This window comes from Macaca thibetana, chromosome 6 (genome assembly GCF_024542745.1).
Source record: "Macaca thibetana thibetana isolate TM-01 chromosome 6, ASM2454274v1, whole genome shotgun sequence".
Taxonomy (NCBI): domain Eukaryota; kingdom Metazoa; phylum Chordata; class Mammalia; order Primates; family Cercopithecidae; genus Macaca; species Macaca thibetana.
The window spans coordinates 76,175,728-76,190,744 of record NC_065583.1 but is presented as its reverse complement, the minus strand read 5'-3'; positions in this window follow the sequence as shown (position 1 = coordinate 76,190,744).

Below are 15,017 nucleotides of genomic sequence, written 5' to 3'. Positions count from 1 at the left end.
TAGGTGCTTTAATGTGTTTACGTACTAGGTCATTTTGATGAAAAGAACAAGAAAAAAATAAAAATATTTACAAAATCCACTGGCCCAGCATCCTTGTCTAAAAAGGATTATAGATAGGCTACTAATCTTCAGGAAAAATAAAAGCATTTAGCACCTAGAGTTTAATAGCTTATAATTTAGTTGCTTGAAATACATTGTGGATATTTGAAATACTGAAATGTTTTACGTGTTGTTTTCAATGTTTGTTCAGTATGTGAGAAATGGATGAAAAATGTCCTCCCAGAAGGATTATAATAGACCAAGAAGGGAACTAGATGAGCATAATTTCAGGAAAGCACAGACCCCAGTGGCACTTGAAACATTGTGGAGGTGCAGCATGTGTCAACCAAACAGTTGAGAAAACTCTCAGTGATGGATGTGCTGGCATAGGAGGAAAAAAACCACTCTTTTGGTTCTGATCAAATTCAATATTGTCAAAGTGAAGGCAAAGTACACCAATAGAGTGATATTGAACTTGTCATTCATTGGTGGTATTCATTCAGTAGCTGAAATTTATTCACTCAAAAATATTGGTAAGGCAGCCTTGATATTAGTATTATTCCAGATAATGAAATACCATAATAAACAAATAGACTATTTTTTTTTTTACCAGCATTGAGTTATGTTAAAGAGGCAGAAAATAATCAAGTAAACAAAGATGGCAAAGAAATAGCGGAAAAGTGATAGGAATGCTTAAAGACTTAAAAGACAATAATGTGATATAGAATGCCTTATGTTGGAGAGGAAGAAGGTGGTGTATATCTTAGATTGTTCTTTTTGTCCAGCTTTATTGAAGTATAAGTGACAAAATTGTATGTATTCAAGTAATTTATATATATATGAATATTTTAGATATATAGTATATATGTATATGTATTACATGTAACATACATATACATATATGTAATTATATTATATGTATCTATAACATATATGTATTACATATACTATACCTAGATTATACATATTATATTTATATATTTATTACATATAATAATACATATACATATATGTAATTGTGTTATATATAGTGAAATAATTGCCACAATAAAGCTAATTAACATATCCATAACCCAAAATCCCCACTTTTTTCCGGTTTGGTGAGAAAACTTAAGATATACTCTCTTAGTAAATTTCAAATATAAAATGCAGTCATGTGCACATGACATTTCAGTCAATGGCAGACAGCACACATGACAGTGGTCCCATAAAATTGTATTGTAACTGAAAAATTGCCGTCACCTAGTGACTTCATAGAGCATTACCCTTTCTACGTCTAGATGTACAAACACTCAACATTGTGTTACAATTGCCTACAATATTCATCACGGTAACATAGTGTACAGGTCTGTAGCATAGGAACAATAGACTGTACCACATAGCCTCTACACGTAGTAGGCTGTGCCATCCAGGTTTGTGTAAGTCCACTCTATGATTCACACAGTGATAAAATCACCTCACGACATATATCTCAAAATATATCCCATCATTAAGTGACACATGACTATACATGTGTACATGTGTACAGTTATTAACTATAGCCACCATGTTGTACATTAATTCTCCAGAATGTATTCACCTTATAACTGCAAGTTTGTACCTTCTGACCAACAGCTCTTCATTTCCTCCAACCTCCAAACCCTGGCAACCGTCATTCTACCCTCCGCTTCTACGTATTTGACTTTTTTAGATTCCACATTTAAGTGATAGGGCAGTATTCGTCTTTTTCTTTCTCACTTATTTCATGTAGCATAATGTTTTCCAGGTCCATCCCTGTTATTACAAATGCCAAAATCTCCTTTGATTTTAAGGTTGAATTACATTGTATATAAACATATACCAGAATTTTTCAATCCATCTGTGAACATAGGTTGTTTCCATATTTTTGTTAATTGTGAACAAAGTTGCAATGAACACTAGAATGAACATATGTCTTTGAAGTAGTGATTTCTATTTCCTTTGGGTATTGCTGAAGAGGAATTGCTGATTATACTGTGGTTCTATTTTTAATTTTTTCAGGAATCTTCATACTGTTTTTCATATTGGCTGTACCAATTTACATTACCACCAACAGTGCGTTAGGCTTCTATTTTCTTCACACCCTCACAAGTCCTTGTCTTTTGATAACAGCCATCCTGACAGATGTGAGGTAATAATCTCATTGTGGTTTTGATTTGCATTTCCCTAATGAATAGTGATGCTGGACACCATTTTCTATATCTGCTGGCCATTTCTTTATTCTTCTTTGGAAAAATGTCTATTTGGTTGCTTTCCCCATTTTTTGATCAAGATACTTGTTTATTTGCTCTGAATTCTGTGAGTTCCTTATATTCCTTGTATAGTAACCCTTTATTAAATACATGGTTTTAACAGCAATGAAAACAGTAACAAAATGAAAAGGCAAGCATAAATTGGTAAAAAGTATTTGCAAACTATATCTGATAAGGGGTTAGATTGCTTCTTAAGGGCAGAATATCTGAAAATAACAATTTAGCTGAGTTCTGAATAAGAAAAATGGCCCATATATGAGTTGATCTGGGCAGAGAGCCTTTCAAGTAGAGGTAATAAGTTAAAATTTTTGAAAATAAGATTTGTGAATACATTCACATCAAAATATATGATATATAGGGTAAGTAAAAAATACATTCTGCTAAATTTGTAACTTTAGTAAAACCAAATAAACTCCTCTTCTTTTTGAACTAGTTACTCAGATATAATTTTAGATGTGAGAATACCTCTAATTGTACCTCAGAACACCTCAGAAAGGTTGAAAGTTCACTATGTTGAACTGTCATCTCACAATGTATAAATGCACATTAGGCTGCTATCTTTATTTCTGCCAACCTTGTGTCCTAAATGCTAGAAACACCTTGGCAAAAGGTGTAAAGAATTTGAGGGCTACATAATGTCTGTAAACAAACCAATTTTTTACTGTATATTCTAAAAGATTTTAACTCCTACCAACATTTCTTGTCAAAATGCAGGGCTGAATAATGAACCTAGCTCCATTTTATTGGTGATTTTTAGGAAGCAGGAATATTCGTTATTTCATCAATGAGCTGAGTAATGATATAAATATCTTCAATAGGGCCAATGTGTCAACCATTTTTATATGTTAATAGCTTACTGGAGTAGGTATTTTCTACCATATTTTGAAAATACAGCTCATATCTTGGAACCAGTTGGCATTATGTATATGTCAGATGGGTAAAAATGGAGAATTAGGCTTTCTAAAATAAAGATGAGTAATTCAATCAGAGAAAGCTAGGAAGAAATATAAATAACATTGAATCTGTAGATTGCTTTGGGCCATATGACCATTTTAACAATACTGATTCTTCTGACCTATGAACATGGGATGGTGTTCCATTTGTAAAATAACTTCTTTCATCAGTGTTTTGTAATTTTCCTTGTAGATATTTTTCACCTCCTTGGTTAGATGTATTTTGTGTCTATTGTACATGAGATTACATTATTGGTTTGCTTATTTTAATGTTACTGGTGTATATACAAATACTACTGATTTTTGTGCATATATTCTGTATTCCGAGATTTTACTGAAGTCGTTTATAAGGTTTAGGAACCTTTTGGCAGAGTCTTTAGGGTTTTCTGCATTATAGAAGCATATAATTAGTAAAGAAGGCTAATTTGACTTCTTTTCCTATATGGATGTCTTTTAATTTTTTGTTTTGCCTGATAGTTCTGGCTAGGACTTACAGTACTATTTTGAATAGGAGTGGTGAAAGTAGGCATCCTTATCTTGTTCCACTTCTTACATGGAATGCTTCCAGCTTGTGCCCATTCAGTGTAACTGTAGGTTTGTCATAGATGACAATTTTGAGGAATGTTCTTTTGACATCTAGTTTGTTGAGGGTTTTTATAAAGAAGCGATGTTGGATTTTTTCAAAATCTTTTTCTGTGACTATTTATATGATAATATGGCTCTTTAAAAAATTCTGTTTATGCTGTGAATTAGATTTATTGTTGTGCATATGTTAAACCAGCCCTGCATGACAGGAATAAAACCTACTTTATTATGATTAATTAACTTTTTGATTTACTGCTGGATTTGATTTGCTAGTGTTTTGTTCAGGAGTTTTTCATCTATGTTCATCAGGGATTTGGGTCTCTTGTTTTCTTTTTTTGTGGTGTCATTGTCAGATTTCAGTATTAGAGTGATGCTGGCTTCATAGAATGAGTTAGACAAGAGTCCCTCCTTCTCCAATTTTTTTAAAATGATTTCAGTAGGATTGGTATCTGCTCTTTGTACATCTGGTAGAATTTGCCTGAGAACTCACCTGGTCCAGGGCTCTTTTTGGTTAGTATTACTGATTCAATTTTAGAACTCATTATTGGTTAGTTTATGGTTTCAATGTCTTCCTCATTCAGTCTTGAGAGGTTGTAATTTTCCAGGAACTTATCTATTTCCTCTAGATTTTCTAGTTTTTATGCATAGCGGTGTTTATAATACTCTCTGAGGACATTTCATACTTTGTGGGGTAAGTTGTAATGTCATCTTTGTTGTTTCTGATTGTGCTTATTTGGGATTTCTCTCTTTTTTTCTTTGTTAAGCAAGCTGTTGGTCTATCAATCTTGTTAAGCCTTTTGAAGAACCAGCTTTTGGTTTCATTGATCCTTTTTATGGATTGTGGGGTCTCAATTCCATTCAGTTCTGCTCTGATTTTAGTTATGACTTTTCTTTCACTAGTTTTGAGGTTTGTTTGTTCTTGCTTTTCTAATTCCTCCAGACATGATATTAGATGATTAACTTAAGATTTTTCTAACTTCTTGATGTAGACTTTTAGTGCTCCAGACTTTCCTCTTAACACTGCTTTTGCTGCATTCCAGAGACTTTAGTATGTTGTGTCTCTGTTTTCATTTTTGTAAAGAGTTTTTAAATTTTGGACTTAATTTCATTGTTTACCCAGAAGTGATTCAGGAGAAAGTTGTTTAATTGTCATGTATTTGTGTGATTTTGAGAGAAATTCTTGGTATTGATTTGTATTTGTATTCCACTGTGGTCTAAAAGTATAGTTGGTATGATCTTTATTTTTCTGACCTTATTGAGAATTGCTTTATGACCGAGCACGTGGGTGTTCCATGTGCAGATGAAAAGAATATATATTCAGTGGTTAATGGGTGGAGTGTTCTGTCTATGTCTATTAGATTCAATTGATCAAATGTCAAATTTATGTCCAAAATTCCTTTGTTAGTTTTCTGGCTCAATGATATGTCTAGTCTTGTCAGTGGGGCATTACATTCCCCCACTACGACTGTGTGAATGTCTAAGTCTTTTTATAGGTATAGAAGTACTTGTTTTATGAATCTGGGTGCTCGAATGTTGGGTGCCTTATATTTAAGATAGTTAAGTCATCTTGCTAGACTGAAACCTTTATTACTACGTAGTCGAGCCCTTTATTATTATGTAGTGCTCATCTTTGATCTTTTCTATTGTTGTTGGTTTAAAGTCTATTTTCTATTTGCATGAGTGCTGTTACATGAAAGATGGGTCTCTTGAAGACAACAGACATATAAGTCTTATTTTCTTATCCAAATCAATACTTTGTGCCTTTTAAGTTGGACATTTACATTCAAGGTTAATACTAATGTGTGAGGTTTTGATCCTAGTGTGAAACTGTTACCTGATTGTTTTGTAGTTTCTATTGTGTCATGTCTTTAATGGGTCTGTAGCCAATGTACTTAGGTGTGGTTTTGCAGTAGCAGATATCATTCTTTCATCTCCATGCTTAGAACTCCCTTAAAAATCTCTTGTAAGGCTAGTCTAGTGATAATGAGTTCTCTTAGCAATCATTTGTCTGAAAAAGATTTTACTTATCCTTTGCTTATGAAGTTTATTTGGGCAGGGAATGAAATTCTTCGTTGGAGTTTCTTTTATTTGAGAATGCTGAAAATAGGCCCCCAGTCTCTTCTGGCTTGTAGGACTTCTGGTGAATAGTCTGCTGCTAACCTGAATGGGCTATATTTGTACATGATCTGGATTAGAGACTTAAATGTTAGACCTAAAACCATAAAAACCCTAGAAGAAAACCTAGGGAGTACCATTCAGGACATAGGCATGGGCAAGGACTTCATGTCTAAAACACCAAAAGCAACAGCAACAAAAGCCAAAATTGACAAATGGGATCTAATTAAACTAAAGAGCTTCTGCACAGCAAAAGAAACTACCATCAGAGTGAACAGGCAACCTACAGAATGGGAGAAAATTTTTGCAATCTACTCATCTGACAAAGGGCTAATATCCAGAACCTACAAAGAACTCAAACAAATTTACAAGAAAAAAACAAACAACCCCACCAAAAAGTGGGCAAAGTATATGAACAGACATTTCTCAAAAGAAGACATTCATACAGCCAACAGACACATGAAAAAATGCTCATCATCACTGGCCATCAGAGAAATGCAAATCAAAACCACAATGAGATACCATCTCACACCAGTTAGAATGGTGATCATTAAAAAGTCAGGAAACAACAGGTGCTGGAGAGGATGTGGAGAAATTGGAACACTTTTACACTGTTGGTGGGATTGTAAACTGGTTCAACCATTGTGGAAAACAGTATGGCGATTCCTCAAGGGTCTAGAACTAGAAATACCATATGACCCAGCCATCCCATTACTGGGTATATACCCAAAGGATTATAAATCATGCTTCTATAAAGACACATGCACACATATGTTTATTGTGGTACTATTCACAATAGCAAAGACTTGGAATCAACCCAAATGTCCATCAGTGACAGACTGGATTAAGAAAATGTGGCACATATACACCATGGAATACTATGCAGTCATAAAAAAGGATGAGTTTGTGTCCTTTGTAGGGACATGGATGCAGCTGGAAACCATCATTCTCAGCAAACTATCACAAGAACAGAAAACCAAACACCACATGTTCTCACTCATAGATGGGAATTGAACAATGAGATCACTTGGACTCTGGAAGGGGAACATCACACACCGGGGCCTATTATGTGGAGGGGGGAGGGGGGAGGGATGGCATTGGGAGTTATACCTGATGTAAATGATGAGTTGATGGGTGCTGATGAGTTGATGGGTGCAGCACACCAACATGGCACAAGTATACATATGTAACAAACCTGCACGTTGTGCACATGTACCCTAGAACTTAAAGTATAATTTTAAAAAAGAAAAGAAAAAAAGGAATGCATTTTTAAATAACCCATGAGATTTACATTTTCAGTCATGAAGAAACAAAATGGTCCAAAATTATCCTCTCACCATAAACAAGTAGAAACTGGAGAAATTGTAAGAAACAATTTTCAGTCATAGGCAATAGATAATGAAATACTGTCATCACTGAGAAATGGGAAACAAATTCAGTGAGTCCTACCATTATGTAGACTTTTGGAACATGATATAATTTTCAATGTCACAGGAGGGTAAAACTAAAATCAACACAGAAATCTCTCTTGAAAGAGAACACAGAGAATAGAGTTCAAGTAATATGAGATAGCTAGAATGTGTAGGGCAGATAAGTCAAATTGAGGGAACTACAGAAAGGTTTTTAGAAATCTGCATAGGAATCCCAATAAGTTTTGGCTGAATACGAACCTGTGCATGCATAGGGGGAAATCAACCAAGGGTAGAAAGTAGAAAGGGTAGCGAAGGAAACAATTAGTTAATAGCCATAAGAATAAAAATTCCCAGAACTCACTGAGGGCTAAAGATAGTTTCAGTTTTTATCAATCAGAATGGAGAGATATTAATGAATAATGATGATACGTAATAGAAAACTCAAAGTTTTCTACCTTAAAGTAGAACTCAATTAGCCCTAAGATAAAGTCAATTGTAAACCTCCACAAAAAGAGCTTAGAAACAAACCTTGACATGATCCAACTGGTTATCAAGCAAACTGACTTCAAGAAGTTGAACACTGCTTAATGGCATAAAACAGATAGCGCTCAATGTTTAAAATGCATTCATAATCACTACGTGTATAAAGAAAGAGTGAACAAAATATAGGAGAAAATTGTCAATAAAACAAAAACAAATGGGAGAGGTAATAAATTCAGGGAAAAAAAGCAATTACAGATATGTTCCTATGTGAAAAGATGAAAAAACACATAAATATGATGAAAAGAAAAAAACTAAGCTAAATACACGATACAAATACAAAACAAAGAGCAAAAAACACTGGATGGAATTACAGCAGATAAGACCTCAAAGGAGAAATGATTAGTGAACTTAAGCATAATAGCAGTAAAACTCCAAAATAAAACATAGGAAAAAAAAAACCCTAAAAAGTAAATGAATGCTGCATCAGTGGCCTGAGAGAAAATATCAAGCAATTAAGCATTACAATATATATTTTATTAGAATCTCCAATGGGTAAGACAAGTGAGAGTGATGGGAGTCATATACAAAAACAGTACTTGAAGAAATAGTAGCAGAAAATGTTATAAAAACTATAAAAGCACACATTCTAGAAATAAAATTTTAAGCAGAATCAAATGCTAAATAAAATAATAAGAAAAGACACACTAAAGCAAATAATAAATGAATTGCTGAGAAGCAATGATAAAGAAAAAATCTTAATTGTAGGCAGAAAAAAAGAAACTGCACACAGAATATAAATCATAGTTATAACAAATCTGTTATCAAAAGCTACGCAATCTAGAAAATAATTAAAAGTCGGCCTTAAAGTACTAAAAGAAAGAAAAAAAACTATCCACCCAAAATTTTGGCAAAGTGAAAATATCTCATAAACTGAATGTAAAATAAAGTCTTTTCCGTTCACGCAAAAGATGAGAAAATCATTGACAACAGACATGAACTCTTAGTCTTTTATGCAAAAAGGTAATGATACTCCATTAGGGTTTTTCAGAGAAACGGAGACAATAAAATACAGACACAGACACACACACAGAGACACACACACACACGCACACACACACACACGGTGGGTAGGAAAGACAGATTGTAAATAATTGGCTCATATGATTGTGGAGGTTGGTAAGTCTGAAATCCTGAAATTTGGTAGGCTCAAAATCTAGAGTTAAGAGTTACAGCCTTGAGTCCATAATTAAATCTAAAACCTATAGGGCAGGACAGCAGACTGTAAACTCAGGCAAGGTTCCCATAACGCAGGCTTGAAGTAGAATTTCTGTTTCTTTGTAAAACCTCAGTCTTTGTTCTTAAGGCCTTCAATGGATACAGTGAGGCCCACACACCTATGGAGGTAATCAATTTTACTTAAAGTCTACTGATTTTTAAAGTTAATCAGATATAAAAAATACTTTCACAGCAGCATATAGTGTTTAAACAGTCAAGCACAATAGCCCTAGCCATATTGACATGTAAAATTAATCATTATATAGCTCATTTAAAAATCTCCATCTACAAAAATAAATGAATAGTACTGGTAAAAATAAATGTGTGAGTAAACACAGAACATTTCAAATGTACAAGATCTCATTTAAACATCACTGAGTATAAAACTAAGGCTACAATTAAGACTGCAATAACAAACTGTGGTATAACATGTAGAAGTAAAAATATTATAATTGCAAAGAGTATGAAGAAATTAATTTATAAATTATATATCTGTAAGATACTAAAGTATATATTAAGTGATACAACATTACTGTAAGGTAGAGTTATGTTGGTTAAAGATGCATGATAAATACTCTAGGGCAACCACGCATGCATGCACACGGATACACATGAAAAAGAATGTTTCATAATCCATTAGGGATGATAAAAATACATTATAAAATAATTGATAAGAGAAAAAAAGAAACCAAAACCAAATGGGACAAACAGAAAACAAGTACCTCATGATATGGTTAACCATAATCATCTTAAAAATTGCATGAAAACTAAATGGCATGATTATTCCCATTAAAGTTAGAGCACCTAAATGTGAATGCAAAGTGTTTCCTAATAGTCACTGCACATAATAAAGTCACATTAACTATAAATGCATAGATATTTGAAAAGTAACAGAACAAATAAAGCATACACCATGTCACCATTCATGCTCTAAAGAAAGTGAGTAGCTATATTAATAATGCATAATTTAGACTTCAGAATATTACAGTGATAAAGAGCAAATTTTATAATAATAAGGTGGTAAAATAATTAAGAATCTGTAACAAGCTCAAATATGTATGCGAAGAACACCACATTGTATAGATAACATCTAATATGACTAATAAGATAAATAGAAATATCTATAAATACAGTTGTGATTTCAAAAAAACTTTCTAAAATATGTGAACAAAAATATTTGTAAATATATACAAATCTTGATTGACATTATCAATTAAGACCCTATCAGACCTTTGTAGAATGCTGTCCTCAATAACATCATAATGTGTATCATTGTAAGTGCAAAAGAAACATGCACTGATACAGATAATTTTCTGGATCTTCTTTTTTGTTATTTATTTATTTTTTTTTAAGTATTAACAAATTTAAAACAATTCAATTCATGCAAAGTAAATTTTCTGATCACAGCTAAATTCCCAAATACTAGAAAATTCAATAGTACATCACTAAATAAATACCCATTGATCAAAGAATAAATCACAAATAAAATAAGAAAAAAATACTGAGATCAATGAAGATGAAAGGAGTACGTCAAGATTTGTGGCACACAGTTAATGCAGTGCTTTGCAGGATTAGGCATAGTAGTAAAAGCTTATGTTAAAAGGCATAAGTCAGAAAAAAATTTTAAAAATATCTAAATTTATACCTCATTAGAGAGAGAGAAATTAAGCAGAATTAAAAACATAAAAATCAATGAAATAAAATATGGCTAAAGAATAATAACAATCAAAGTTTGCACTTTAAAAATATAATTAAGATTGATAAGCTATTAATAAAAGATTAAGATAATTTATTAAAAATTATCAACATTAATAATAAAGGACTAAAGTCCACATCTTAGTATTAAAATGCTATTATTTCCTACTGTTGAATATTAGGAACAGAGCAAAGTTTTCAGCTCTAATAATTTCGATTCAATATCTTTCTAAAGATTCTAAAGAATTCAAGCAAGAAAAATTTAAAAAGAGAAGAAGTAAGGAAGAGAGAAATGAAAAAAGAGATCAAAAGGAAATAAATTTGAGAATAGTTAATGTCAGTCAGATTTTTGTGCAGACAACATGATGGGCTATGTATAAAATTGTAATAAATATTTTAAAAAAGAATCAGTACCTATAAGTGAGTTTAGCAAAATATTATGATACAAGATTAGAATAAAATTTGCAGGTATTATCACATATCAGTAATATCCCATTGGAAATTGAAATTTTAAAAACATCATGTACAGTAGCATCAAAAATATAAAATACTTGGGACAAGCAATAAAATATGCACAAGATTGCATAGTGAAAAGAGCAAAATATTATTCAGATGAACCTTAGAAGACCTGAATAAATTCATTCGTTTCATTTAATTCCCAAGATAAATCCCAGTAGGCTTTCTGTTGAAACTGAAAAACTAATTTTAAAATCTATACGGAAATATAAAAGACTTAAAAGAACCAAAACACTTTTGTAAAAAGGAACAACAAAGTTGAAGGACTAACCATCCTCATTTCAGGATTTGGGTTAAAGCTTCAGTAATCAAGACAGTGATTGAGGCACTGGTTTAGGGATAGACATATAAATTAATGGAACAGAATAATGAGGTCAGAAGTAGACTTACACATATGTATTTATACATTTGATTTTTGACAAATGCACAAAGATAATTACTGAAGAAAAAAAATTTCTTCAAAAAGGTGTGTTCGAGCAATCAGAAAGCACTAAGAAAAAAATAAATTTGAACTATTACCCGACATTGTAGGTAAAAGTTAATTCAAAATGAATTGCAGACTTGAATGTAAAAGTAAATTATATTTTCACTCATTTGGTGAAAGAAAAAAATACATATAAAAGAAAATAATAAAAACTGGGACTCTAGGCAAAATTAAAATTTTATTTGAAAATTTGCTATCAAGATAATGAAATGGAAAACCACAAACTCATGGAAATTATGAACATATCACATATTTGATCAAGGACTGATATTGAGTACATATGAATAATTCTTATGGTTCAATAATGAAAAGACAAACTATCCAAGAAAAAATAGGCAAAAATTAGAACAAACACTTCACCAAAGAAGATATATGCATGCAAATAAACACATAAAATGGGCAATTTTATTTTATATTTAAAAATGCAAATTAAAACCACACAGCATCATTACTATACATGCAGTAAAATGAATAATTAAAACACTGACAGTACCAGGTCTTGGAGAGAATGTGGAAAAGTGGAACTTATATATATTGCTATGCGAAATACAGAATATATAGCTATGTTGAAAAGAGTATTGTAGTTTCTTGTAAAATTAAACATATACTTACCATACAATAAAGTACTGCACTACTGGGACTTCAACCAAAAAAAATTCAAAATCTTGAATATTCATAGCTACTTTATTTGCAATAGCTGAAATGCAGAGAGAGCCCAAATGTCCATGACTGATCATTGAATAAACCAGTTGTGGTGTAGCCACACAAAGGAATACTAGTTAACTAATTAAAATAAATTATTAGTACATGAAACACTATAGATGAATTTCAAAAGCATTATGCTAATTGAAAAAGTAAAAGATAGATATTATTTTATATAAAATTTTGAGAAAGGGAATGACTTTTGTGACAGAAACATCAATTGCTGCCAGAATCTTGGTGTAGGGGGAGGGCTTTCAGTGCAAAGAGGCACAGTGGAACATACTGGAATGATGAAAATGTTCTATACCTTGATTGCAATTGTTGGTTACACACTGTATTTATTTCTTAAATAATCAATCCCTATAGTTATATAGTTATGATAAAAAATTTTAAAAATTGATGTTCTCTATATTTTTCTTATGGCGACAAGTGAAACAAATTTTGTTTCTTTGAATAACTTCTGAAAAATTTGTTAAATCAATGTAATCAGAAAAAAAGTTTTAAAAAATATTTCTATTTTTTCTATTTAATATTCTTCTGGAGGTTCTAACCAGTACAGCAAGGTGAGAAGTAAAAACATAAATAAATATTCATGGCTTATGTGATGTTAATATGTAAAACAATATAAAATAACTCACAGATCATGCATTCAAATGAGTAAGAGTATAGTCATGTTTACAAGAAAGGTATAGTTACTCCGAAAGTTTGCAAACTATTGCCTGTGCTCATGGTGCAGAGATTATGTTTCCAGTAAATAAGTAAGATAACCAAGTCCAATGTCCTTGTAAAAATATTGACAGACCTCCTCACAATCAAATAAATACTGTTTTCTTATAGCAGAATGACTGTGGCAGTATAAACCTAGCCTGTCCACAGATACTTATAAGATCTATAGGTGACATAGATTTCATAGAGAGAGTCACATAAATCAGGACTCAGCAAGCTTTTTTTCTGTACAGTAACTACATAGTAAACAGCTTAGACTTTGCAGGTCACATGAAATCTCTTTTGCATATTCTTTTTTCTCTCTTTTTGACAATAATTTTAAAAGCCATTCTTAGCTCACAGGCTATACAAAATCATGGTAAGCTGAAAGTGGCCATTGGTCATAACCTGTCAACCCTTATACAAATTGTTAGAAAAAAAATTGAAGATATGTCATGTCCAAAATGACTCTTCCATGAAAATTACGCATCCGTATATATTACATAGAAACTACATGTTAACCTGGGCAAGAATATCTATTACTGCAGCCCAAAATGAAACTTCAAGCTGTGTGGGTGAACCCAGACCTCCTCTACTGTGCATTGCAATCACTTAAATCCTGGCAACAATTAGGAAGGCTTGATACAGGGGAAGCTCTCTGGTTTGTGTGAGTCTGACTGACAATTTGAATGTTTGGAATATGATATAGGCAAAATATAAAAAAAAAAAATTATATTCTTCTAATGAGGAGTAAAATAGCAGAAAACAGAACTAGTTTCACATTTTAAACAACCAAAAAGTCAGACAAATTATATATTTTTTAAATGGCTCTCAGGCAATGATTAGCAGGAAGCATAAGGCAGGACTCCATCAGCAAATGGGAACAATGAGCAGAGCCCAGTGATTAAGTCAGCACGTGGCCTGGAGAGTGTTTCAGGCTAGAGTAGCGTGCATGAGAACTCAATAGAGCCTGGCGGTCTCCCTGATTCCAGAAGATGAAGTTAGGGAGCCCAAGGTGTCTAGAATTCCTGGAAAAGTTAAGTCTACAAGAAAGACACCTTAAATACATGAACTCAGGAAAAATATAAGAGAATGGAAAAACTGTGCCATGTTAACACTACTCAAGATAAATCTGAAATCATATAATAAAACAAAACAAAATAAATTTGAGAGCATAAATGTTACCAGAGATAAAGCGGGTCATTTCAAATAATCTACAGGAGCCCAATAAAACTAAATATGTAAATGCAAATGAACCTATCATGAAGCATTATAAAACAAAAATGATACAACTAAAGTAGAAATAGACACATTTACAATGACAGTTGAAGATTCCAATACCACTTTTTGATAACTGATAGAATGAGGCAGAAAATCAGTAAAAATCTGGAAATTGAGTAACATCATCAACCACTGACCTGATAGTAATTATGGAACACTCTATCCTACACCAAAATAAAGGGTGCTAATATTCCAAGTGCACCTGGAACATTTTCTAAGGTAGACCACATTTAGTCACACAAAATAAGTCATAGTGAATTTGCAATTAGTAAAATAACACATAGCTTGTCCACTGATAACAAAAATAAATTAGTAATTAGTAAAAGAAAGATATCAAAAGTACCAAAATATTTAAAAATTAAACAACACGTTTCTGAATCAACTATGAACCAAAGAAGAAATCACAAGAAACATTTTAAAATATGTTGAAAAAATCTGAAATTACGAAGTGTTCAAAGTTGTGGGTTGCAGCTAGGAAAAAAAGAGCATTTCCCAATTTATG